General features: G+C 46.8%; 1 protein-coding gene and 1 pseudogene across 3 annotated transcripts in view; one reads left to right on the forward strand and one right to left on the reverse strand.

The window, feature by feature from the left end:
• The window catches only part of ZNF335 (zinc finger protein 335), a 1,126,934-nt gene that overhangs the window by 494,341 nt on the left and 604,921 nt on the right, over positions 1-27,672 (forward strand). The gene's annotated exons all lie outside the window — the stretch shown is intronic.
• Positions 24,517-25,406, reverse strand: LOC138580658 (ras-related protein Rap-1b pseudogene; annotated as a pseudogene).

The raw sequence follows: 27,672 nt of genomic DNA on the forward strand, positions 1-27,672 counted from the left end.
CCTGCAGTGGAGTCTGACGGGGGTTATTATTGACATTCTTGGTTGTTATGATGGCATTAGCTTTTTTCAGTTCATTTCTTTTGTTGTTTTTTTTGGTTCCTCTTTGTTTAATTTCTTCAAATATGGTGTTTTGTGCCTCTACCCCACTCCCTATATCAATCACAGATTCCATTTCTGGATCAATATCCAGTCCACCCCCTAAGCAATCAGATTCAGGATCTTCCTCTCTGACCAGTGATCTCCAATTTCTACTTGATTGCTTTTTCGCCCCTTTATTCAATACTGGATGTTGATTATGGACATGTTTGTTTTTTCTATTCCTCTTGTTTATTTGTGGTTGTAGTAAAAGACTCTAAGTGTCTTTCACCTGGTCAGTGATATTTAGGGCACCCCCCGGTGTCTGTTTGGTATAAGGACTGGTTGATCTCTGACCCAATAAAATATCTCAGTAATTCTATTCCCTGTCCCTGGGGAGTATGTATCTGGTTAGGCTCTAGACCCCTCTTTAGTAGTCCACTAACATCCATGGCAAGTTTTCCTAACACTGAAGTTATCTCCTTCAGGCATGCAGTATGGAGTTTTAACTCGGACAGTAGGGGCAGAAGTAGCTATGCTTCCTGATGAAATCCCTTACCCCCACACCCCACCACCACCACCACCACCACCACCATCATCACCACCACCACCACCACCATCTTGGTTGGATTGATCCGAAGGGATCAGATCTTCACCTCCCTCTTCCTGTCCCATGGGGTACTGAGAGAATGCGAACAGTGTTACCACCCCTGACTGGAAATCTGGTGGAGTGTCCATAAAGGACTGTTCCAGGTCACACATGTGATCTTCCCCCGCCCCATTCTTGCCCCCTCTGTTGATCTCCACAACACTTGTGCCACTTTCTGCACCTGACTCCATAGGAATAGGTGATCGATCACTCTCATCTTGTTCTAACATCGCAGAATCACTAATATCTACAGGTGACGGCGGAAGTGGCATTGTTAGTGCCATCAGCATTGGTTCCCTTTACGGGCGTGAAAACCAGGAAAGCGGCTAGAATGTCTTCATACATCCAAGCTCCCTCTAACTTCACGCTCCGAGTTCGTGGACGCGGTCCCGAATACCTTTCACCAGTCGCCACAGGCATTAGATCTAACCACCCTTTGCAATCCTACCCCTCCAATGAGGGATACAAATAACCACACCCCAAGTCGATATCAACAGGTCACTTCACCTATTCCAGCCAGAGTCACTCGTACATAAATGTGCTTCCAGTTATCTTTCAGCATATGTTCTTTTCCCAAGTACAAAGTCCAGGTAGTCAAGCAGAGCGATAACAGAAAAATACTGCTGCGCTTCAACAATAATTAAAATACGAACCGCAGATACATATACCTAAAACTGACCAGTATATAACTACGTAGATACTCTATTATAATCTTTAAACACCAGAATGCATCACGTGTTAAGATAACCTTTGTTTTCGCAGCAACTGCATCCGACGTTGAGCATAGATCAATGCAATATATCTCCAAATACAGTATAGTTCACAATATATCAAATGTCACTGGTGAAGCCGATATCAGAATAGCACATTACCAGTGCACGAAATGCTCTTCAGACAGGGGATGGAACGCTGACAAACATGGCAATGTTACCTTGCAAGATGCAGGGTGTAAGCAAGCGCGGACCTGAGGGGGATTAGAAGTATATAAGCCGTCGAGCCTCCTAGAGCTGAACAGGCTTGAACAGGCACTACAGAGGCACTTCTGGTGTTGCAGGGGCACGTGCCTGTGCCTTAAATGGTAAACGTGCTTGTTGTAGGGGCGGGGCAAAGGCAGCTCTTATGAATGAAGGAAAAGAGCAAGATAAATATTGTATTTTTAAGTGTTAGGGAGAATTCTCAAAAATGGGCTAATTCCCTTCACCTTAGAGACCCCCAGCAACTTTGCTGGATTTTGAGGACTTGAATTTCTTACCTGGAAAGAGTGTGAGCCTTTTTTTTCCCACACTCATGTATTTTGATGTATGTTTTAATCTGGTGTTGTTTGATTGACATTTTAAGATAACTCCATGGGCATATTTTCATGTGTGTTACACAGCACCCTCAGTTCAGTGACAGAGGGATATCTTTTTGGACTTCCCAACGGTTTAAATACCTTCTCTGGGATAAACTGCTGTTTCCCAGAGAATGTAAAGTTAAATTGACTTTGCTAGTCTTTTTAAATTCCTAGACCCAGCACACACTATCTTCCTATAGAGTGTTGGATGGGTTACCTAGTATCCGCTGTACCTAAAATACTCATGTAGCAGTACGAGAAAAAATGAGAATTGAGTTAGAGTTCAAAAGGCTCCAAATGCAAACTGAAAGTAAACATCAAGAAATCAAACTCAGAGGAATGGAAATGCATCATGCTCTTGAAATGAAGAAATTGTCTCTTGAAAATGGTTCTATCCCCGAGTCTTCTAGGTCTTCCAGTCCTAAGAGGCCTTGCATGCCTAAAGAAGCTGGGAGTATGTATGAGGTGAGACTTGCTATTTTGGATTGGTTGGCTGCTTTTGAATATAACTATGGGATTCAGGGTTTTACAGGGAATCAGTTGGTTCATTGGCTTTTGTCTAGGCACCCCCAGGTTGCAACTGATGCTGTAATGGAGGTGGGGAAACCTGAAAGATTGGAGTATGAAAATATGAAGCTAGCTTTGATAGCGAGATTTGGGAAAACTCCTTCCCAGTACCTTAGAAGGTTTAGGATCCTCAAAAAGCATGATGGGGCCCCTTTGGCTACCTGGGTGTGTGAATGTTTGAAGAACTTTGATGGTTGGGTAAAGAGTTACAGAGTTAACACTTTTGAAGGAATGACAAATCTATTTTTGTTGGAATCTATTTTTGATGCCTGCTCTCCTGAGCTGAGACAGCACTTGGCTGACTCTAAGGAAATTGATCCAAAGAAGTTCGCAAAGGCTGCTGACTTGTGGGTTGCCAACAGGGCTACTCACAGGGATTATGGGGCAACTCAGAAAAAGGATGATGGGAAGCAGCAAAAGAAAGATGGCAAAGAGAATTATAATACCTCTAATCCAAAAGAGGGCTGCAAACATAAAAAGGGTAAGCCACAAGGGAAACCTAATCAGGCTAGTGAAACCTCTGGTGCCAAACCAGAGGGAGGTCAGCAGAGACCCCCATTCGTCAAAACATTTGGAAAATGTTATGCTTGTGGGTCTACTGACCATGTGAAAGAGAGGATCCCAGATGTAAGGGTAAACCTTCAAGGGTCCACACTGTCTCTTTAGCCTTTTCCCTAGAGGGAGAAGTACAAATGGCAAGTGGAAACTTTCAATTACTGGCTGAAGACCCCATTGGGGTCTCTGCCAGTGTTTCTTTAGTGTCCCTGGGTCTGTGGGAACAACAGAATTTAGATGTCTATATAATTTAATTCCAGAAAAAACAAAAGAATATTACAAGGACCGTGTACTTGTGAATGGTCAGGAGACCCCTGCCATTAGACACACTGGGGCCAGCATTACAGTGGTGGATGAATCTTTCTTTTTTCAAACCTGAGCATGTTGCTAAGGCACCCAAAGGCCACACTAAGCTTGCTGGAGGACCTGTCCAAATGCTTTCTAGACTACCAGCTCTCATCCAGTGCAACAACATGACTGTCCAGATACCTGTTAGTGCACAAAGTGAGGTGCCTGAGAGTGTCCTGTTGGGGAATGACTTAAAAGCTCTTGGAGTTGTACCAAGCACCGCCAGGCCTCCCAGTAAAAGGAAACTGGAGCAGACAAGGAAGGCCAGAGAGAGTACCTTAGCTGCCTCTCTAGTGGATGTTATGGAGGAATATATAACACCCAGTCCACAGGAACTACTAACTGCTATTTCCAGGAACACTGAGACAAAGGAGAAACCCAAGATCTCATGGAAAAAGCCAGAAAGCACTCCTGTGCTACCAACACAGGGTACCAACTCAGCATCCCTGAGACGACTGTCCAAAGTCACACCTGTGACTGCTCCACCAGCTGAGGCTGAGTGTGAGGGACAACCAGGAAAGGTTGAATCAGCTCCTGAAAATTCAGAGCTGGAAGAAGACCGAGCCCCTGTTGGAGATCTGGATCCTAAAGACCATCCTGAACTGCAGTCTTTACTGGCAGAAGGTGGCCCATATAGGGCAGACTTCAGCAAAGGTCAAAGAAAGTGCCCTACTCTTGAAGGTCTTTGCCAACAGGCAGCTTCCCAGCTGGACAGGCAAGAACCAGGGAAGCATAGGTTTTACTGGGACGATGGCCTCTTCTACAGTGAACCAACTGAGTATATCCCAGGGGACTTCAGAAGACTTGTAGTGCCTCTAGAGACAAGACACCAGTTCCTACAGTTAGCCCACAAGATTCCTTTGGCTGGTCACTTGAGCTTCAAGAAGACCAAGGAAAGACTTTCTCTCTATTTCTACTGGCCTAAGTTGGGGTCTGATGTCGATAAATTATGTAGGAGTGTATTGCTCTCCCCAAAGTGCACGGAACAGACATAAATCACCAATTCAATTACAGAGCAAATACTTTGAACGTAGACGGACGCAATAACTCACAGCCACGCACTCTTAGAAGATAATCAGCTCTTATACGGCTATTTATTCAAAGCATAGAAGTACATACAAATAACACACAAAAATAATATGGACATGGATCACAAAAGAAGTAAAGAATTCAAAAGGAAATACATCAGCGTGAGCGTAACAGGATTCCTCATCTCGCCCAGAAGAGGCTGGAAGACCCCGGGAACAGCCAGGCCGAGAGCACCACAGCTCACAGGAGGGTCGGACGTAAGCGTCCTTCTCCGGCTGAAGTCTCACCTGACTACCTCCGGGCTTCTGCATATATACACACTCCACAAAAGGGAGTTAATTCTCGAACCTTCTGGAAATTGCACTTGCGCAGTTGAGGAACAGCAGTCGGTTGCCACCTGGGTCAATCGAGAGCTCCCCCCAAGAAGCGCAGTGCCTCCCTTCTCTAAAAACACGCTCCACGGAGAACAGTAGCAAACCATAACAAAGTTAGCTTTCCCAGCAGAAATGTCCTTGACCGCATACCAGGTTTGGAAAGCATGCTTTTCTCAGCACCGTGAATCTAACACTCAGCAAAATGTGTGCAGCTTTTCACTGCGGTATGAAGTAAATATCCATCATGGCTCCGAGCGCTCCCAAAATGCATTGCGCGCCAGCGCCATTTTAGATCGAGCATAACAAGGAGCTGTCACACTTGTCAGATCTCTGTCAAGAGTGGAGCCAAGAATGTGGCACCTTTTAGTGCCTCTCACAGTGGTGGGAGTCCCTTTTGAGAGGGTAGAAATTGACATTGTTGGTCCCTTAGACCCTCCAACCTCTTCAAGCAATCGATTTATATTGGTTGTAGTAGACCATGCTACTAGGTATCCTGAAGCTATACATATGAGGACTGTTACAGCTCAGGCTGTTGCTAAGGCCCTACTTGGTAATTTTACCAGGGTAGGTTTTCCTAAGGAAGTCATCTCTGACAGGGGATCCAATTGTATGTCCCACTAAATGCAGGCCATGTGGAAAAACTGTGGAGTGACTTACAAGTTCTCACCTGCCTACCATCCCCAGACGAATGGGTTGGTAGAGAGGTTTAACCGTACTATGAAGAGCATGATAGGTGCTTTAGAAGATCCCCTTAGAAGAAAGTGGGACCTTCTACTGCCATGCCTTCGATTTGCTTATAGAGAAGTCCCCCAGGAGGGAGTTGGATTTAGTCCCTTTGAACTTCTCTATGGTCATCCAGTTAGAGGTCCATTGGCCCTAATTAAGGAGGGGTTGGAGAATGCTCCTTCTCCCAAGCCAGTGACAGGCACTGACTATGTGTTAGGTCTCTGGAGGAGAATGACACACATGATGACAGAAGCATCTGATAACTTAAAAGCTGGTCAGGCTCTGGTGAAGCATTGGCATGACTAGAAGGCTAACATGGGTGAGTTTACTCAAGACCAGCAAGTTTTAGTTATGGTTCCTACAAGGCAGGGGACCTTACAGGACAAATGGATAGGACCCTTCAAGGTTGTGGGAAAACTTGGAGAGGTCAACTATCTGGTGGATTTAGGCAATCCTAAGGAGACCCCAAGGGTCTTTCACACCAACCGTCTAAAAGCCTATGTCTCAAGACCAGAAGTGGGAGCTTTGCTTCCAGCTTCAGCTCCAGAGGAGGAAGAGAGTGAACCTCTAACTGATCTCCTCAGGGGACAACCCTTAGATGAGAAAATAGGAGTGTATCTTTCTTCTAATCTGACACTGGAACAACAGGAGGGGAGTGCAAGTTTCTGTTAAATCAGTTTGCCTCCCTGTTTTCACTATCACCAGGCTTGGCTCCTTGGGGCCAGCATGATATACTCACTGGTGACTGTTTACCTGTTAAAAGCAGAGGCAGAACCCACATAAAGGAAGAGGTCAACAAGATGCTTGATCTCGGGGTAATAGACCCCCTACCAGTCCATGGTCTAGTCCAGTTGTACTAGTGTCAAAGGCAGGATCCAAAGAGTTGAGATTCTGTGTGGACTATAGAGCTCTAAATGCACTCACTAAGACTGATGCCCATCCTTTACCTAGGACAGATGATCTGGTGGACAAACTTGGTTCAGCCAAGTACCTCAGTACTTTTGATCTAACGTCAGGCTATTGGCAAATAGCCCTGACAGACCATGCCAAGGAGAAAACTGCATTTTCAACCCCAGCAGGCCTCTACCATTTTAAGGTAATGCCTTTTGGATTAAAGAATGCACTTGCAACATTCCAAAGGATGGTTAATCAAGTTCTGAATGGGATGGAGGACTTCTGCATGACATACTTGTATGACGTTGCAGTGTTCATCCCTACTTGGAAAGAACATGTTGACCACTTAGGATGTGTTTTGCAAGCTCTTGAGCAGGCCCATTGTTTTGCAAGCTCTTGAGCAGGCCCATCTGACCATAAAGGCAAGTAAATGTCAAATTGGTCAGAGCAAAGTGGTCTACCTTGGACATGACGTAGGAGGAGGTGAAATAAGGCCATTGCCTAGCAAAATATAAGCTGTACAAGAATGGGCCACCCCTACTACTCAAACCCAAGTGAGAGCCTGCTTAGGTCTCACTTTTTATTATAGGAACTTAATAGAGAACTATGGGTCCATAGCTTCTCCCTTGAATGTAGTCTCCTCACCCGAATTTCCTAAAAAGGTCCGGTGGAATGAGGAGTGCAACAAGGCATTTGAAGGACTTAAGAAAGCCCTTTGTCAAGCTCCAGTCTTAAGAGCTTCTGCCTACAGCCAAACCTTCATTGTGCAAACAGATGCTTCCAATACAGGTATAGGTGCAATTCTGAGTCAGCTGGATGAAAAAGGTAGGGAACACACCATCTGCTTCATCGGCAGAAAGCTGAAGAACCAGAAAAAAGCTAGGCAACCATTGAAAGAGAATGTTTTGCTATTGTGTGGTCACTGAAGAAGTTTAGACCATGCTTGTATAGATCTACTTTTGTGATTCAGACTGATCATCTTCCCTTGAGATGGTTAATGCAGATGAAGGGGGGAAATCCTAAATTGTTAAGATGGTCAATCAGCCTACAGTGGTTGGATTTTACCATTGAACACAGGTCAGGGTATAACCACCAAAATGCTGATGGTCTCTCCAGAATGTTTGACTTGGAGTAAGGCGATTCATCCAGGGGTGGATTAAATCCTCCTATCCCTTAGCCTGGGGGGTACGAGTGTTAGGGAGAATTCTCAAAAATGTGCTAATTCCCTTCAGCTTAGAGACCCCCAGCAACTTTGCTGGATTTTGAGGACTTGGTTTTTTTACCTGGAAAGTGTGAGCCTTTTTTTCCCCACTCTTTCATGTATTTTGATGTATGTTTTACTCTGGAGTTCTTTGATTATGGAGTTATAATATAACTCCATAGGCATCTTTTCATGTGTGTTACACAGCAGCCTCAGTGCAGTGACACAGGGAGGTCTTTTTGGACTTCCCAAAGGTTTAAATACCTTCTTTGTGATACACTACTGTTTCTCAGAGAATGTACGGTTAAATTGACTTTACTAATAGTTTTAAATTCCTATCCGCAGCACACACTATCTTCTTATAGAGTGCTGGAAGGGGTTACCTAGTATCCCCTGTGTTTAAAATACTCATGTAGCAGTCAAATGCCACCTTTTTCTGTCGAAATGGCCGGTGGCAGTGGTTTTTAAACCATGATTTTTCTCGACCGCAAACACCAGTAGCTAAAAATCGCGGAAGCCATGTTTTTCAAGATGGTGCCTTAAACCCCTTTGTTTAAACAGGTCGTGGTCTTCTTTTTTCGACATTTCTTTTTTTAAAGGTCCTTCTAGTGTTTTTCTCCGTGCGCCAAACTAGGTTTGGTCCCTTTGTTTCTATGCCTTTGGCAGGCATCAGGACTGAAGACTGCCTCTGGCGTCTGAGTGTTGGGGGTGGGCAGGAAGTGAGGGAGGTGCCCGAAACCTGCTTGCTTAGTCTCCTAGGAGACCAAAATGCACTCTGGCGTGGTTGGCTGGATGACTGTCTGGCAAGGACAGCCACCCTGCTGGGCGAGTGGCAGCTAGGCTGGAATGAATGGGAGAAAACTGTTTAAAAGGCGAGTCTCTTGGACTGGAAAGCAGAGTCAACCACTGGAACGAAAGAACCAAAGACAAGCTGGAAGAGTACGGCTGCTGCAACTCCTGGACCGTTGGTTTGCCCGGTGAATCCCTGCTGCAGTTCCGAATTGCCAAGTTCTCCTCGACAGAGAAGCCCCTTCAATGACGACTTCTTCCTTTGAGTTGGTGGGACCAATCAATTCGTAAGCCTCCTGGAAGCCATTCTCGGAGCTGGTTAGGATTAACCAGGGGGAAGGACACCAGCTTGTGTGCTTGATGAACAGTTACTGGAACTGAAGTGACTCCATTTTGACAGCATTTTCCGACGATCCCCTACAGTGGAGTCCCCTGATGTCCTCCCTCTTGTTCCCACGACTGAGGCTCAGGAACAGTGATATCTGCAGGAACTGCCAGGAACCAACGTCCTGAGCAGCATCTTTTGCTTCAAACTAAGGTACTGTGCCAACCCGATTGAGAGAACGCTTCTCTCGCGGTGAAGGTTCGTGGAACTTTCCAAACTTGCATGCCTAATCAGCTTGTGACCCAACATATGATTCTTTTTCGTACAAACTACTTCTGAGAACTTTGGCAAAGACTTTACTGTTTACTTCAAGAACTGCTCTTTCCTAGCCAAGAGACTAGTCCATTGACTTTGGCCTAGGCCTATTGAACTGAATTGAGTCCTCTAGTGAACTATAACTATTTGCACTGCCTAAGAAAGTATTTGTGATCTATTCTGCTAACTTGTGCCTTTTTACTCCCATTGAAAGTAACTGAAATGCCATTTTGCTCCTATTTAGGGGAGCCTAATTTGTTCAGAAACGTATTGGTTTGCTAATGAAGTGTTTGTGTATAATATTAAGTTGCCTCCTTCTAGTGAATGTTTTCTAAATTGTGTAATAAATTAATAAGTGTTTTACCAAGAAACCATGAGAGTAAGTGTCTACTTGAACCACTGTGATTGTAAAACCTCTGTGTAACCTCTTGTACTGCTCACATTCCCTCTTGAGATAAGCCTGGCTGCTCAGCTCGCTACCACAAAACTGTGTAGTACAGACTTATGCCAAAGGTTGGTTTTGCTTACACTGTAGTCCCAGAGGGTACTGCATGCAATTCTGCCTAACATTAAGCATGGAACATAGAACCTCTTAAATCCCCTCTGGTCCAGAGAACAGCAGAGAAATGTAGATGGTATGAGAATCCAGAGTCCTGGGTGTAACACGCACCGTGGCAGTAGCAGATCTGGGCGCAGACTCTCGCAGGCTCTCACAGGTGTGAACAGGCACTTCAGAGGCACTTCCGGGGGCGCGCGCAGGGGCGCATGCCCGTGCCTTAAATGGTAAATTTGCCTGTTGTAGGGGCGGGGCAACGGCAGCTCGTAGCAGCAGCAGATTCGGGCGCAGACTCTCACAGGCATGAACAGGCACTTCAGAGGCAATTCCGTGGGCGCGAAACACGTTATAACACTGTGCTTTAAATAAATAGATCCAAGCAGATACCTTATTTAGAACACCTAAAAGTATTTCTAGGTAAGTCAGACCTTTTTTATACATATTCAGTATAGTTGACACCTATTCTTGGGGAGTAAAACCATAAATTACTTTCAGATTATTTTACAGTAATTTAATGGTAGTAGACCCTGTCGGTTATGCAGTGACACTCAAAAAGGAAATCAAATTGTCGCCCAACTTGCAAATATACCTTTTCGGAATGTTGGAATGCAGATTCAAGGAACAGTATATACCTCTGCTACTTTTGTGATAACACACAGTTATACCAGGTGACTAAGACCTTTTTGGTGTAATATACAATTACAGTTGCTTTTGCCGCGTGGGACACAGTCTAAGATAAGCAAGAACTCTTTATACTAATTTTGGATGCCCCAGGCAGACCAAAGTCAGCTAGACCTAAAGGAACACTTTCCAGGAATGGCACACAGCTAACACAAGGTAAGTAAAACCTATATACTTTTTAAAGGGGCTATGAGCAATTTAAAGGTAAGTATAACCTTAGGCAGACTAATTCTGGACAGGCTAACAGCAAGTCAGGGGAAGCAAGACCCAATTGGGGACACTCATACATTTATCCTAACAGGAATAGTGAAGTAAAACCAACAGCATTACTTTTGGGGAAGAGGCACACCCAATTCACAGGTGAGTAACTTAACCTTATATATACTTTTCAAAATAGTGCAACACACATTCAAGGTAAGTAAGAACTTGTGTAACTGCTCGTGTTCAGAGTTAGTTATCAACCAACTTCTTTTACAAGCAAGTAACTTTTGCAAACTTGTTATTCTTTTCAAGGCAGAGCCCTTTTCGTATCCAGTCCTTCCCTTATTCTATAGCATGAGTTCACTCGGAGGCAGTATAGAGGCCCCTAGTGGTCTAGGTGCCAGCTGTAGGCAGGGTGAGATAGGGTTCAGTTGCAGGAAAAGTGAGAGTTCCAGAGGAAGACTGTTCAAACAAGTAAGTATTTCACTTTAAAGTTAGTTGAGGGTCCAGGGACTTCAGAGAAGACACCTTAGGAGGATTCCGTAGTGGGCCTGGGTGAACTGGATGAGTAGCCTCCCAATCACAGTAAACACCCCAAAGCTATACTGAAATCACAAAGGCATAAGGTAGGTCAAATGCCCCAGCCAACACAGTACCTCAGGATCTGCAGCCAAAAACCTGGTTGATGGATTTTGTCAAGAAGACGGAAGACAGGACTTTGGAAGGACATTTGCTGCAGGGATCACAGGAGAAGGCTCCAGGCAAGAGTTTCCTGGCGGCTCTGTGGATGTCGCACCTTTTCAGGAGCACAGAAGAAGACAGAATATCGCTGGTTGGTTTCTCATTGTTTGCAAGGTCCAGCATTCTGATGAGGGGACTTTTTCAGACCTGAATCGTGCCCCTGGAGATCCAGTAGGATGCCCACAAAGTTTCAGCGAGATTTGGAATTCGGAAGACCATGCACCGCACAATGGCTCGAGGTATTGGGGTGTTGCAGCCCCGCAAGGTCGCAGCACAATGTGGGATGGCTCAAAATGCAGGTCTTCTTGAGTCGAGTGGATCTCACCAGGCTCTGGGTCGAGGACGCCGTATTCAGAGTCCCCAGGTCGATTGGAAGGAAGGGCTACAGAAGGCTCTGGTTACACAACAGGGTCTCTAGGTCGCTGGGAATCGTCTCAGCTGCGGTTTCTTCATCTTCCTCTTCGGCTTTGGTTCCCGTGGTCTACTACCTCTTCAGCTTCCAGGATCAGACTTTTATGCAGGAACCTAGCCACTCAAACAGCCTTGCAACATTCAAACTTGGGGGCGTGGAGGGAGTGGCAGTCCTTTCGGGATAGCCAGCCTTCCAGTTTGAACTGGATTCTCGCAGTCAGGCTGGAAGACAAAGCGCTGCAGAGTTTTGGGCTCCTTCCTGCCTTCTCAGACTCTCTGGAGCCTGGGCAGGGAATCTGCAGTATTCTTGCAGAATATAAAAATCACACAAAGGAATTTCCCGCCCAGGATGTCAGGAGAAGGAACAAGAAAGGACAAGGAACACTGAAATGGTGAAAAAACAAGACTGGGGTCATTTTGGTAAAATGAGCACCCATGGGTGCCTTTACCGGGGCTGTGCAAATAGCCCACGGTAAAGGTGCACCAAATTAATAAAAAGCTTCACTGCCACCAGCCATTTAGTGTGAGTTTGTCCTTGTAACATAAATGTTGTATTTAAAATGAGAAAGGGGATACTTAGAATCTCCCCAGCACTCCACATAAGGTGGGGGGGTGCTGGTCTCACCTAATAAAACATAAAAGGGATCCCTTGGCAACTGTGGTTCTCGCAGGGTTAGCTAGAGAAAGTTAAAAGGGGAGCCTCCGGGAAACCCAGCAACAATAGGCACTACTTGGCAAAATGTTGTCAAAGAGGATCACTTTTAAAAGACACTATAGAGAGTCTTAGAAATGACACCCATAAAAAGGGTACAAGATTCTGAGAGTGTGGAAAAAGGTTCCCACTCACTGAGGTATAGGGAAAATAATCTACCAGTCCTGCAAAAAGTTCTGGGGTTGACACAGGCCAGGAAGATGTAACATTGATATGAAAATCTTACCTAACATCTCAATCCTGCACTCTGGTGAGGGGAAGTGAAATAACACTCTAATCAATTAGATTCAATTATTAAAATAGTGAAAGCCTAAGATGCCATCAGACTTTTGGAAACCAGGATAACCCAAATGCTAGGCTGTCTTTTGGGTCCCCCCTAGCTATTGTGAGGTCTTTAAAAGAAGAAAATACAGAATCTGATGATCAACAGCTTCAGAGTAAGACATTATAAGAGCAGACATAATTATTTAATCAAGAGCTGCTAGTATTAAGGACTGATAATGCAGTTGCGCAGAACAGAACCTCTAAAGATAGTGTTCTTAACGTTAAGAAACCTAAAAATATGAAGCACATTCATATAGGTAAGAAGAAAGCATCCTGTAAATGGTTGCACACTTTGGTGCAAAGCACTGCACTCCCAAGGATATATACAGCAGAACCACATATAACCCCTAGCAGTGAGTCAATGTCAAATGAGACCAAAACAATAAGTGGTAGTGAATAATCCACCCAAGAGTGAAGATGGCACAACCAGCTATCAAGGTTGTAACAACATCAGCGAATGGGACAAAAACTATGACTATCTGACAAACAGATTACGACCTCCTCTTGAGCCCATGTCACTCCAAAATGAAAAGTAGGGAATTTAAGCTGGCATGGGCCAAGAAAACAAATGCCATACTGCTTGCCTAAGATTAGCATCAATGGCCGGATCCAGTCCATCGTTAAGCCTTTCATTAAAGTCTATCTTTAAATTGGATGAGGTAATCCCACTGAATAGGGCTCTCATCCTAGCCCTCTTTTTAGGGATTCCCACCCTGCGTGTCATAGTGTTGTTGACATTAAACAAGTAAAATGTGTGTCTGATCCCTATGCGAACAAAGTAAAATTCCACTTTCTTTCAAAGACTGTATGTGATCTGGCATGGGAGGCACCGGATTTACTGCTTCAGAGAGGGTTTGATTTAACCTTACCTTCCGCAGCACACAGGACATACATGTTATGAAAATGCCTACTGTCATTGGTATGGTCTTGAAGTGTTGAAGGGGTCTTGAAGGGTGGAATGCCCTTTGGAAGACCATAGTCAGCGGGGCAAGAGGTGAAGGAAGAGATTCTACAAATGTGTGTGCATTTTTGGCCTTCACAAAGTTGAGTCGGGAGCCAGGTTTTCAGAGCCTTCTTGAAGGCGAAGTGATGTTCTAAACTACGGATGTTGTTTGGTAGTTTTACAAAAGTCCACCTTGGGTTGGACTAGAGAAGACTCTCACTTGGGACACAGGCTTCATCTCTTATTTGCAACCTTGGTCGGGGAGCCAGCTAATCAGGAGGCTTGAAACACTGGCTGAATCTTCCAATGTTAGCTTCCGTTCCAAGCCACCTGATGGCAGCCTCCCGCACGTGCCATCTTCCCCCACCCTCACCCCTGGACACCTTTTTAAATAATCTATCCTCCCCACTTAACTCATTGCGGTGGGTCACTAGCTGTTGCTACTCCTTTCCTCTACCTTTCCTCATGTGTGAGGCTGCCCTTTCCTTGGTGGCCATCTTTGAACAGTCTTCAAGTTCTATGGCATCTGTCATTGATTTTTGCTAGACACAGCACTCTGTGCAGTGTGGCTGGGAACCCATTGGGCTTTTTTCTGTTATTTTCCTTGTGAGAACTTCTATTCCCATGGGCAGGGGGATATTTAGTATTCTTTCTAACTTTTTATATTGCGAGATCAGTATACCCCACCTTATGGGGAGGGCTGAGGGGTTACACAGTATCCCCTTTCTCACTGCTCCTGTAACTTTTTGGTTACAGTGACCAGCAAATCTGAATGGCTGGTGGTGAAAAAAGTTCCCACTCACTCAGTCCCTATTATTCCATCTTACCTGGGCTGGCAAGTGCATTGGGGGTCTATGGCATACAACCCAGCTGCCAAAAAAAATAAATATTGAAATGCAGTAAAGGTTACCTTGTTCTTGCGGCCTGGTACCATCATGATGCCTACCCCCGGTGACCCAGACCAAGTCCAGCAACCCCGGAAGCAGGCATCAAGTTACCCCAAGCAAACCCAACATCCCCCGCTAGGGGCTATTTGGGTGCAGTCCTGGCGCCTATGGCGCCAGGCTCATAAGGAGAGTCAGTCGGCGCCAGGCTCATAGATTAAAACTTACCTGACTGATGCAGACCATGCTGCAAGAGCTCCAAGCCAAAAGAGGCTTGGAAGGGACTATTTTACCTAGGGACTATTTTTTTACTCAGGTGGGGCTGGGGAGGAATACTTACCTGGGACTACCTTGGAGGCTGTTTAAACCACGCCCGAAAAGTAGCACACGCTTCGCGTTATTCTGCATCCAGCAGCGTAACGCTCACCGTGCCTGCAAGTCTGCATCCAGCCTTCTGCAACGCCCGCCTCGAGTTTGGAGCTCCTAGAAAAAGGGAGAAAGAAGGATAAAAGGTTAGAACAAGAGCAATACTTTTGATCCTTACCTGAATTCCAGATCCATCGCGCCTTCGAGCTGGAAGAAAGAAGTTATTTTATGCGCGTCGCCTCGCCTGCTGCAGCGCCGCGCTGAACTCACCGGCCTTCGCAGCATCTTCACATTTCACTGTATCCTCCTGCATGTTAACGCCGCACTCCGGCACCTAAGGAGAAGACGAGAACAGCAAGGTGAGCCAAGGGAATACACAGAGGAATACCCCCCATAGACTTACCTGATTTTACCACCGGGGGTACTATTCTCTTCACGGGTCGGCGCAGCTTCCACTGCATCCTAGCCGAACCCCGGCTCCCAAGGGGAAACAAAAGGACAGCAAGGTGAAACAAGGGACTAACAAGGAGAACCCTCCTCACCACAAAAGACTTACCTAATTATACCGCCAGAGGCATTATTCCCCGAGACCCTTCCTAGGTAAGATCATTGAGAAAGCGGTAGCTGTACAACTGCAGAAACACATTGACACCAACAGTCTCCTCCAAACCTTCTAATTTGGATTCAGATACAGATGCAGCATGCAGACAGCAACCATACAGGTGGTCGATGACACCCTCAACATCGTTAACAATGGCCATTCCTGGTTCTAGTTGACATCTTGGCCGCTTTCGACACAGTAAACCACCATGCGCTTATGGACACCCTACATTGGCAGATGGAAATCGGCAACATTGTCCTACGCTGGTTCAAGTCCTACCATGCCAACTGCCAGCAGTTTGTTCAGATGGACTCCTGTAGATCGCCAATGCTACCAGTCACCTGTGGAGTACCGCAATTTTCCATTCTCTCAGCAGTGATCTTCAATCTATACATGGAGCCACTCGGAGCCCTCCTAGCCACACAAAACATTCACATCCACCAATACGCCAACGACACACATCCATATACCTAAAAAAAATAAATAGCTCAAATCCTGCCTGTCGCTGATCCAGTCTTGGATGTCCTATGCATACTTGAAGCTCAACCCACCCCAAGACTGAATTCCTACTCTTCACCAGCAACACTGAACACTCAGACATACAGACCTGTCTATCAACCATGAACTCTGAGGGCTTCATACCCGAGCTCACCTCCTGCGCCAAGTCCCTCGGGTTCCACATCGACAAACAACTCTCCTTCAAGACACACATAGCTAAGAAAACTCAGACCGCTTGGTATCAGCACTCCCTCCTGCGTAAAGTCAAGCCCTTCCTCCATCCCGGACAGCTTTAGTTCACCGTTCAACCACTGGCCCTATCCCACTTGGATGGGGGCAATGCACTCCTCGAAGGCCTCTTGTCTTCCTGCCTTGTGCCCATGTGAAGTGTCCTACACGCAGCCACACGCCTCATCAAGGCTCTACACAGATACGACCACATCACCCTGGCCCTCATCGACCTTCACCGACTTCTACTGCATGCATGAATCACCTTCAAGTCTTGCTGCATCATCTTTAAGGCAGTCGCCCTCAAGTCACCCAGCTACCTCGCTGAGAAACTCAGCATTTCCAGTGGACAGCGCACCACCAGAAGCCAGGATACGCGCAGACTCGAAATCTGCTGCTGCAAAAAAGAAAGGACCAGAAAAGAAACCTTAACTGCCTATGCCCCAAGACTATGTAACCTCTTCCCCATCAGCATCAGACTCGCCCCCACGCTCCTACAATTCAGATAAAAGACCCACCTCTTCAAGGAGTCTCTTCTCCTCAACACCTAGGCCATCCCGTTGCGCCTCATGCCACCTGACTTGCTAGACTCCACCCCTCTCCTCCCCGCCACCCGGTATAGCTGTACTCCTCTGTATCCTACCCCGGCTTTATAGCTGCTCTGTTGTTACCTCTGAAAAGCGCTCCATTATGCATCTGTATTGTTGTATACCTCTGTAAAGCGCTCTGTTGCTTCTTGAAGCTAGGTTCGCGCTCAGTAAATACCATAATAATAATAGATACATAGGATAAATCAAAAATAAATTGTACATATCATAAATTAAATATACCAGTACAAAATCATAGATTTCAATAATTAGGTGGCCTCCCAAAATCCTCCCCCAGGGCTGATTTTGGAAATCCATTTTAGCAAAGAGGTGGTGTAATAGTACAATGAGACACGCACATAAATTAAATTATGCAGTAAGTATAAAAATACACTAAGGCCTGACCATAATCTATGCAATAACAATTTTAGGTAAGTGCACTACTAAATCAATACAATAAAAATATTTCGGAGGCTTACGAGTCTTTTTAGAACCACATGCTTTGCATAGGCCGCCATCTAGTGGTTGGTTCGGAATATTACATCTTGATTTAAAAAAAAAAATAGTGTTGACAGGGGAGCGCCTGTTATACTACCCCTATCCTACGTGTACAGGGACCATGATCCTTCACTCACATACTTTCACAGTTGGTGATCTCACTAGAGCTCCCCTACACTTTACCTTTAAGACAGAAGTGATTCAGTCATAAAACGTGAAAAACTATAGTAAAGCACGTGAAAACATAAGTAGGGCAAAAGCAGCTGAAATTCAGCTAAGACAGTGTAAGAACACTGTAAAAGCAATGTAATAAGTTTTACTCTGCCTTAGAAAAATAAGGGCCCTAAACTCCTTCCCAGCTAAGCTAAGTAAGTCTAGCACCCTTAAAGTCAAAAGGTCCTAGAAAATACCATTTGTACAGCGTCAGGGGTCTTTAGAGTGAAGAAAGTAGTGTGCAAGCCCAGTGGTGGAAATGGAAAAAATGTGGTGGGGGATCCCACAAAACAAGGGCCGGGGTTGGGGAGGAGTTGGGGGGGGGGCGGTATCCGAAGGGCGCGGTCTAGAGGGGGCGGGTCAAGTAGTGGACATCCAGCAATGCTGGAAGACTTGAAAAAAAATAAGAAAACAAAGCGTCTGTGACGGCAGCATTGCCTTTTACTACCGGCTTTGCCACTGGTGTGTAATGCACAAAGCTCGCTACATGTACAACTGAAAGGAATCGGTTGTACATGTACGAGCATTGTGCATTACTCACCAGTGCCAAGGCCTTGCTAAAAGGCAATGCTGCCGTCGCGGGCACTTTTTTAAATGTTTTAAATTTTTTTTTTTACATATTCCAGCCCGTTCATGGGCTTGGGCGGCTGACTCTGGCCGGATCCCGAGATCCGGATGCATATCTGGTGCCGGATCTCGGACCCGCCGAGAGCCGGCCCAATGACCAGCACTTTGCAAGCCAACAGGTGAGTAACATGAGTAATATGTTCCAGTGATGAAAGAACAAAGTTCGATAAATATGGGGTCCTCTCCCAATCCCACCACTCTAGGGGCAACCCAGGGGGGAATCCCTGGCCAGAATTCCACCGATTATGATCAGTAGAGGGATAGGTACGGGGAGGAATGTGTCCCTGTACAACCCTACTGCGCGGGGTGTGGGGAGGATTGGAAACAGCTATACAGGCTCGCTCCCCTTACTCCGAATCCATTAGAAATCACTCGTAGGTTTCCTAGATTTGCTGGGCCAACCTCCGTTGATGGTTGGTTTCGTTGCAGAGGGCCCAGGAGTCTCGGTGCGGACGTCGTTTTTGGGATCAGGATTGGGTTTGGCTAGGACCGGGGTCTGTAACCTTTGGCTCGTCAGGTGTTTTGGACTACAACTCCCATCAACTCTAGCCCTCATAGTCATGGTAAGAGTGCATGAAAGTTGTAGCCCAACACATCTGGAGTGCCATATGTTGCAGACCCCTGGGCATAAAGTGGTCCCCAACTTCAGCAAGATGGTTCCAGCCACCCCATGATGCAGACCACCAGGGGTCCAAGAAGATGGGAGACCCTACAGGACACATAGGAAACGGGGAGCAGCGAAGAACACTGCCATCAAGTGGCGGCATGCAACTCACCTGCTGAAGACACATACATTGCTTCAAAAAGGCCCCTCTTCAAGATGGAGAGCAGCAGCTGTGGGGGGACGGTTTTTAGAGCACAAACTGGAGGATTACGAAGTTCCAAGCCGAAACTTAGAACGGGGATCAGTGTACAGTTAATGCCCTTGGTGGAGCTGGTCAGTCCACAGGTTGGTTCTGTGACACTTCAAAGGCTCCAGATGGCAGGATCGGCATACAGGGATCTAGACTGATTGATCCGAACATTGTGTGGGTCGAAGCATCAATGAAGGCTTTCAGGTGATCGACCCAGAGAGGCAGGGTTTCATCGGGACTTGGCTGGAGGCATTGCTCAATGTCAACACTGGTATTTGGATCTTCAGTGGGCTGCAACTCTTCGTAGTGGTCTGGTGTCCAATGACAATCAGAAGAATGGCTGCATGTGGACTCGTTTTATCCTAAATTCGAGCCAGGGTCACCTCCAGCCCACCAATGGTAAATATCTGCACCATTCAATCGTGGACGGCCTCTTGCTCCACGTTTGCCCAGCAACAGACATACCACTGGCTAGACTGTGGATTGGGACTAGGCAGTCCCAGCCCCCACACCCAGCCAAATGCTCACATCACCGTTTTGCCTGGCAAACTCGAGGGCTTACCATATATGGCATTTTCTGACCTAAGAGGGCAGAAGTAATTAGAGAACAAGATGTTGAAAGGACATGATGAAAAACAAGTGTGACAGCCATTCGGAGTATTGCAGAACTCAAAATTACATTGTGGTAAAATCTAAAAGTGCATACCCGAAAAACATGGAAGAAAAATATCTGCTGTGGCCAGCCCATCCTAGACACAACATGAACGTAACAGAAAGGTTATTAAAAGAAAACTGATGCAAACTTCCCCTGCAGTACCTCACTGTAAGGTGCTGTGTGCAGCTGAAAGATAACATGGAATCTCGCAACTGGAGCCAGAGTCCCTCAGCAATGGTAGCCTTGGGTACTAAAGCAAACAGGCCTTACTTCAAAACGTCAGGACAGGAATCAAACAATAGCAAGAGGTTGAGTAGGCAGGGGGGTATATTGATGCCAATTGAGGGAGATAATTTGCAGTGAAACCTCCCATAGGTGAACCCTCACTAACTGGGCCAAGCCACAAAATCTCCCGCTCTTCTACAATTGCTGAGCAGTTCATTAATATGTGCAACAATTGCTGTAACAAGCTGGTCCTTCCTTGCTGTTCTTCATTAAGGTGTAATGGATAATTGAGCACATTTTTGACATGAATGCCAACCACTCCGGATTTACCCAAGTTCTAACTGGCTTTCTCTATACTTGTATTATAGGTTGTAGCCTCCAATCATATTATTTATTAGAAATGTTCCATACTCATTGCTATACCCGCAGACATACATTGTCACCATTTGGTAGTTTCTTCTAAGGCTGGCAAATGCTTCAACTGTTTGTTTCCTGGTGAGAAATGTTCACGATCTGCTCATTGGTACAGTTGGAAAGTGCATAATGGACAAATAAGTGTTTGGCGTGTCCAACTTTCTATTATCAAACAATTGGCATATTACTATTTAGTTTTGGTTACCCACCAAGAAGTCAAAACTGTTAAAGCTAAGAGGGAGAAGAAATGCCTGGAGGTACGCACTGCTTGCAAATGTTTGGTTACTTACCCACTCATTGAGTGCCCATGGCCATGCTTGTCCCTATACCCTTACCTGCAACTACCACCCCAAAACCCATCCTCCTGGGATCTCTCTGATCTAGCTCCATCAAGTAATAACATCATACTGTGATCCATCAGTGTTATTTTAATACAGCCAATAGTTTTGGCTTGTGTATAGATATTAGATAGGCATTTGCTAGGCACTGCTATCATTCCCAAATCCCACCAATGTCCGCTTGTTACCATCTTGTGGCCAGGTTGTACCGTTCTGGATGTGCCTTGCAAATGCCTACACAAGTGAAAACTGTTGACGTTGCCACTGCTTGTATGTATTGGGATGGCATGAGTTTGGTGCCACTATGTAAAATATTTGTAAGGAATGTTTCATGCTTAATGTTCTGGTGAAAAGCATGATTATGTTCCGATTTTTCCAATGAACTTGCTGTTAATAACCTTGAATTAATCTGCCAATAGATACTGTGCTCTAGCGCCTTGGAGCGTTTCATGTGCTTGATGGAATTACCAATAATGATCTCAGACCCAAATAACCAGACTCAAAGAATATGACTGCTTTATTGTCAGCTCAAATAAAGTAGGGCAATCTTGCGAACAACCAACTGCAGTCCACACACTCACACTTGGGTTTCAGCTATACAGAGGCTTTATACTTTGATATGCGTCATCCATGACCTCCTACGTTGCAAACTGTAAAATCTATTTAGGGGAGGGATTGGTTAAGGGAACCTATATATCATAGAACTATTAGTAATACCATTGGATGCCCCTTATCTAATATGCATGCCTTGAACCACCTCTAAATACATACAATACCGATTATAGCAGAATGACAGCAGCGGGTTGGCCTGTGCAACATTGTATATAGCATGTTGATTACATAGACCCCTATAATTGGTTGGCTTTCGAATGGATTGTGTCCTCCAACTTATTCCACATCTTTGACATGTAATGTCCACAGCTGTGCACGTCGGAAACTTTTTCGGCAGAGGGCGTCCTGGGTCAATGGCGTCTGGTCAATGTCCCTCGAAGGCTTCCGTCGAAGGCGACGTCACAGGATGTTATAAATAGGACGCACGGCGCCCGTAGCCTCAGTTCTGTTTTTTCCGCGAATGCGTTAACTTCGTGAGACTCGGCGCACCTTGTGTGTTCATCATTGCAATGTCTTTCTCTTCGACCCATCTGACTCTGCAGTCTGGCTTCAAGACCTGCGGGACTGCAAGTCGAAAATGTCGCTCACCGCCCCCACCGCATTTGTTTGTGGTGCCTGGGCGAGTTGCACGACACAGACGACTGCTCGAAATGCCAGTCGCTGACTGCCACGGCCTTGCGGGAGCGGAAGGGGTAGCTCCAGGCAGGTAGGGGCTCTAAGCCTGTTAAGTACCGGACTTCTAAGTCCAAGGGGGTTTCCACCGACGACTCGAGGGGAGACTCTATGCGTCGGAAGGAGTCCCGGGGTTCTCGGTCCCGGAGTGGTTCCAGCCACTTGTCTTCCTCGTCCCGGCACTCTAGGAAGCGCTATCAACGGTCGCCTTCCCCGTCCTCCTTGGAGGATGGTGCCTCGAGGAAGGTTACATGCCCTACGAAGTCCTCGACTCCGGAGGAATGGGCAGCGTTTAAACAATCGGTGTTAGCGATTTTTCAATCGCAGGGCACTTGTCCGGTCACGCCTTCTGACAAAGCTGGCCAGGATCAGTCTCGTACCGTGGCTCGCACGCCTTCGGGCTTGGGTACACGACATGACTCACATCGGGAGTCTTCGAGGTCCTGTACGGACAAGGAATCGAAGAGTCGCATGAGACCTGTCTCTAGGTCTCGGTCCTCGTCTCCAGCGAGACCTCTGCAGCCTATTGAGGGCTCGGGGCTGGCGGTGTCCGTCCGATTCGGATGTTGACGTTTTGGCGTCGTTTCAGCCCACGGCGCAGTCGGCACCTGTGTCGACTTCGGTGCTATTGGCACCTTTAGGGATTTTTTTCTCAAAATGTACCATTGGAGTACCCATATATCGTGGATCCTCCAAGGAAGGCTATGTCGAAGTCTGTTAGGCCAGTTTTGACCTCCAGGCCCTCTTCTGTCACCACACCTGGCTTTCAACTCCCTCTGGATGACATTTATGAAGAGGAAGAAAGGTCTGAGGCTGAGGAACCTGATGCTCCACTTTTTTGTGGAGTCAGTCAGTCAGTTGGAGGAGTTGCGGCAGACCCTCCATGATGCCAGTGGGTGGACACTTCTCTGGAAGTCGAATTCGGTATGCCGGTGGCTCATCCAGTCTTCGTACAGGAGGCTCATGGCGAGGGTCTCGGAGTATCTGGGCTGGTCCAGTCCTCCTGAAGACTTTGTACAGGATGATCTAACTGACATTTTAGATCAAGGTCCGTGCTCTGACCCTGTTTGCCATTTCATCTTACCTTGCAGAAAAGGGTGGCCGCAGCTTGGCAGTCCCCGGAATCTCTTCCGGCTGTTAATAAGTCTTTCACCAAGAAATACTGCCCTTCCATTAGCGACCTCCTCTATGTATCTACTCACCCAACTCCTGAGAGTTTGGTGGTTCATGCGGCTACGGCCACCTCGAGGCAGGCAGCGTACACTACCATCCCTCCGGATAGGGACGACAGTCGCTTCGACGGTTGGACCCGAAAGGTATTTTCTGCTGGGAGCATGGCCCTGAAATCAGCCAACTCCACGTGTGCCTTGGCAAGATTTTCACTCACTCTGTGGAATTGTTTCCTTGGCGGCTGAGCATATTCCCGCGGGGGAAGAAAGGGATGGGTTCCTTGCTCTCGTGCAGGACGGCAAGGATGCCTTCAGTCGGGTTTGGATATGGCCGGCAGTGCTAGCAGGTCCATGGCTGCGAGCACCGTTATACGCAGATTTGCATAGTTGCGGAAGTCGGGGTTTGCTCTGGATGTGCAGGCCAGTCTTCTGAACATGCCCTTTGATGGCGCACATTTGTTTGGCAGAAAGGCTGACGAGAGCCTTGAGAGGTTGCAGACCTCAAAAGCTGCGGCGAAATCTTTGAGTGCAGCTGTGCGTCAACCTCTGCCTTTTCATCCTAGGGGACAGCAGTGGAGGGGAGGTTCCTTTCGTTACTACTCCTCCTTTGGTAGAACGAGAAGGGCCACCAGACAAAGGGGCCAGTGAAAAAGTACCTGTGGTGGCGGGGAAATCATGGTGCTAAAGCCGCTCGGGCAGCTGCCTCTGCCGCAGCCGCTTCCAAACAGTCCTGAGGCCATGTCCCATGGTTCGCCGGTTGGGGGCAGACTGTCTCAGCATCTCGGAGAATGGCGTGCCATTACTTAAGATGCATGGGTTCACGGCTACTGCCTTCCCTTCCTTCAACGGCCTCACAACAATCCACCGGGGAAACTCTTTGAAGCTTCCGGATCTGCTCCTTGAGCAGGAGATATTGATTTCTTTTTTTTTAATCATTCATAAAAGCTGTAATTTAATCTGTGACAGTAAAACACAAGAAGCAATATTAGAGTTGGTTTAGTATATCATGTTAGCTTTGAAAGCCATATAAATCAGTTTTATAAGAAAACTGGTATAAGACCCATTTTTTTCCAAAGCATTATGCACAAAACATGTTTTTAATTAGAATATAATGGCAGAATGAAAAAGATATTCCATGACTTAAATATAAAATGAAGTCACAATGACTCAAAAAAGTTATTTGCTGCAGTGAGTCCATCAATGGGAAATCTTTATATATTTTCTTATATATATTTATAAAGTAAAACTGTAACGGTTAAACCTTTTAGTGCTTGGTGGGGCTAGGGTTAGGGAAGGAACCATGGTAAAAAGGTCAATATGAAATAATTTCTTAATTATAGCATCTTGTAACTTTGAAATGTGTCTATGCTCTTTCGCATAATCCTTCAACGCGAGTCAAGTTCATTTGTTTTTATTTTCACATCTGTTATAACCGCTACTGCAAAAGGAGAAATACTATTGTCTTGTTTTCCAAGAGAGAATATACAGAGACATTTTTGGTTTTTCAGGGACCTTGTGCAAACCAGGAGGAGATCACACTTCTTCACAAATATAAAACAGGGGAAGCCTCTTCAGAGATGTGAAGATTGTGGATTTCATTTTGAAGTCTGGGATGCTGGCACTTTCCAATTAGGCAACAGTTCTTCATTCCGGTAAACTGGCTCAGAGCTGCTGCACGACGCAGGCTTAAAGCAGCAGACATGTCGATTTTTCTTTTTAGGCTTCTTCTTCTCCACTGGTGTTGATCTTCGACTTCACAGACGACTCTAAAAAGGCACAGCTATTCCACTGTCGGGCTAAGTTTTGACCCTGTTCTTTGCCGACTACTCGTTCATCCTCCAGGTCACATTTATTGCCAACAAGGATCATGGGTACATCGTCCGTATCCTTGACCCGCAAGATCTGTTCTCACATGTCCTGTAAGTTGTTAAACATCGACTGCGCCGTGATGGAGTACACAAGTGGGAATCCGTGTCCATTCTTCATGTACAGGTCTCTCATGGCTGTGAACAGCTCTGTGCCCTCTGTGTCTAGAATCTCCAGCATACACTGTTGGCCGTCTACTTCGACTTGCTTTCTGTACGAGTCTTCTATTGTGGGGTCATATTTTTCAACAGAAATACCCTGAACAAACTGAACTGTCGATGCAGATTTCCCCACACCGCCGGAGCCGAGGACAACCAACTTATACTCCTGCATGATGGGTTCTGTTTAAATACTGACTGAGCAAGTCCGGTGAAGGCCACTGCCGCCGCTCTGAGATGTCCCCTTCTCTGTGATCTTCTTCAGGAGGTGGGTGGGTGGGGGGCAACCAGCCGCCAAACTGGCTCGTTCGGCGCTCCTGCCTCCCCTAGGACCACCCGGTTCCTCGTACAGCTCCTGACGTCCCCGTGCAAAAGGAGGAAGGTGCTCTCTTCACAGCCACAGAGTCACCGCCATGTTCCTTCCAGCGCTCGCTGCTGCTTCTCCATTCCTGCGCAGGAGATCTTGAGCCTGCTGGAGCTATAGAACTGGTGCCTGTAGCAGAGAAGAACAAGGGATGGTATTCCCCTTATTTTTTGATCCCAAAGAAAGACTTAGGATTGAGACCCATCATGGACTTGCGTTGGTTGAACAAACTTCTCAGGAAGGACAAGTTCAAGATGGTCACTCTTTCTCAAGTCGTCCAGGCCCTTCAACTTCAGGATTGGTTGCTGTCTCTGGACCTCAAGGATGCTTACTTTCATGTGCCGATTCAACCCGTGCACAGGAAGTACCTGAGGTTTGCGGCTGGCGACTTGCACTTTCAGTTTTGGGTCCTGCCGTTCGGATTGACCTCCCCCCGAGGGTCTTCACCAAGCTAATAGTGTTGGTGGCGGCAGCGTACCTCAGGTGAGGGGGATTCACATCTACCCCTACCTGGACGACTGGCTGATCCGGGCGCTCTCTCCCGAGCTGGCGTTGGATCATCTCGGTGTCACCTGTTGCACCCTCCACAGGCTGGGCTTCTCCCTGAATTTCAAGAAATCGCATCTGGCACCTTCCCAACAGCTCCAGTACATCGGGGCTGTATTAGACACGTCCTTGGAAGTGTTCGCCTCCCAAGGTAAGGGCTCATCACATTGTACAGATGTGGGTAAGTTTCAACATGCCCAGAGTCTCCCGGCTTTCGAATTCTTAAGGTTGCTCGGCCTCATGGCATCCTGCATTTTTCTGGTGCCAGACGCCCGGCTGCGGATGAGATCCCAGCAGTGGGTTCTCAAGATGCAGTGGTCACAGTTCTCTGGCAAGATGTCAGATCCCGTTCAGATTCCACTCTCGGTCTCCCAGGATCTTCTGGGGTGGGCCGACTAAGGGAACCTGATGACGGTGGAACAGTTTTGGTAACCGTAGCCGAAGGTGATGGTAGTGACGGATGCTTCCCTCACACGATGGGGTGCTCATGCCAACAACCTCAACGCCAGCGGTCGTTTGTCTCTGTCGGAGTCCAGACTCCACATCATTCTGTTAGAGCTGAGGGCCATCAGGCTAGCCCTGAAGACTTTTCTGCCCTCTGTACGGGGGAAGAGTGTCCTGATCATGATGGACAACACTGTGGCCATGCATTACCTCAACAAAAAGGGGATGGGGGTAGGGTCACTTCTGTTGAGTAGAGAGGCAATGCAGCTCTGGTTCTGGGCCATCCAGCAGGAAATTTCGATCTCGGCAGTTCATCTGGCCGGAGATGAAAATGCAGTGGCGGATGCTCTGAGCAGGCAGAGCAAGGTCTCCCACTCGTAGGAGTTGGCTCAGGAAGTCCTTCAGGTGATCTTCGCCCTTTGGGGCACACCGCAAGTGGATCTCTTCGCCACCAGTGTCAACCAGAAGATGAGCCTTAGAAGACGTGTTTGTGGTGGATTGGTCATTTGCACTGCTGTATGCGTTGCCTTCAGTCCCCGTCATTCCTCAAGTGTTGCGGAGGTTACGGAGGTTCGGTTCCCACATGATCCTCATTCCTCCGGATTGGGCCAGGAGAGCGTGGTACCTGGACCTTCTAGAAATGTCCATCTGCCCTCCACGCCGTCTTCCCTACCGAGAGGATCTGCTCTCGTGTGAGGGGGGGGTCAGGTTCTCCATCCAGAGGTCAAGACTCTCAACCTCACGCTTGGTATCTGAAAGGTTGAGGTATAAGCATTGGGACCTCCCGGATGACGTGATGGAGGTGTTGCTTTCGGCCAGGCGGCCTCCAACAAAACCCCTCATGTTGCCGTAAGTCCTGCGACTGGTGCAGAGATCACAATGTTGATCCTTTTCAGTGCTCCATTCCTATGGTTTTGTCTTTCTTACTTTCTTTGGCTCACAGGGGCCTTCAAGTGGGCACCATTAAAGGTTACCTGCCGGCATTGTCTATCTTTAAGCCCTCGTCTGAAGAATGTTCTTACTTTAAGATTCCTTTGATTTCTCAGTTTCTTAAAGTACTGACTAATGTATTCCTGCCGTCCCCTTTCCAGGTGCTGGTTTGGG

This window comes from Ambystoma mexicanum, chromosome 3p (genome assembly GCF_040938575.1).
Source record: "Ambystoma mexicanum isolate Mex_15411 chromosome 3p, UKY_AmexF1_1, whole genome shotgun sequence".
NCBI lineage: Eukaryota > Metazoa > Chordata > Amphibia > Caudata > Ambystomatidae > Ambystoma > Ambystoma mexicanum.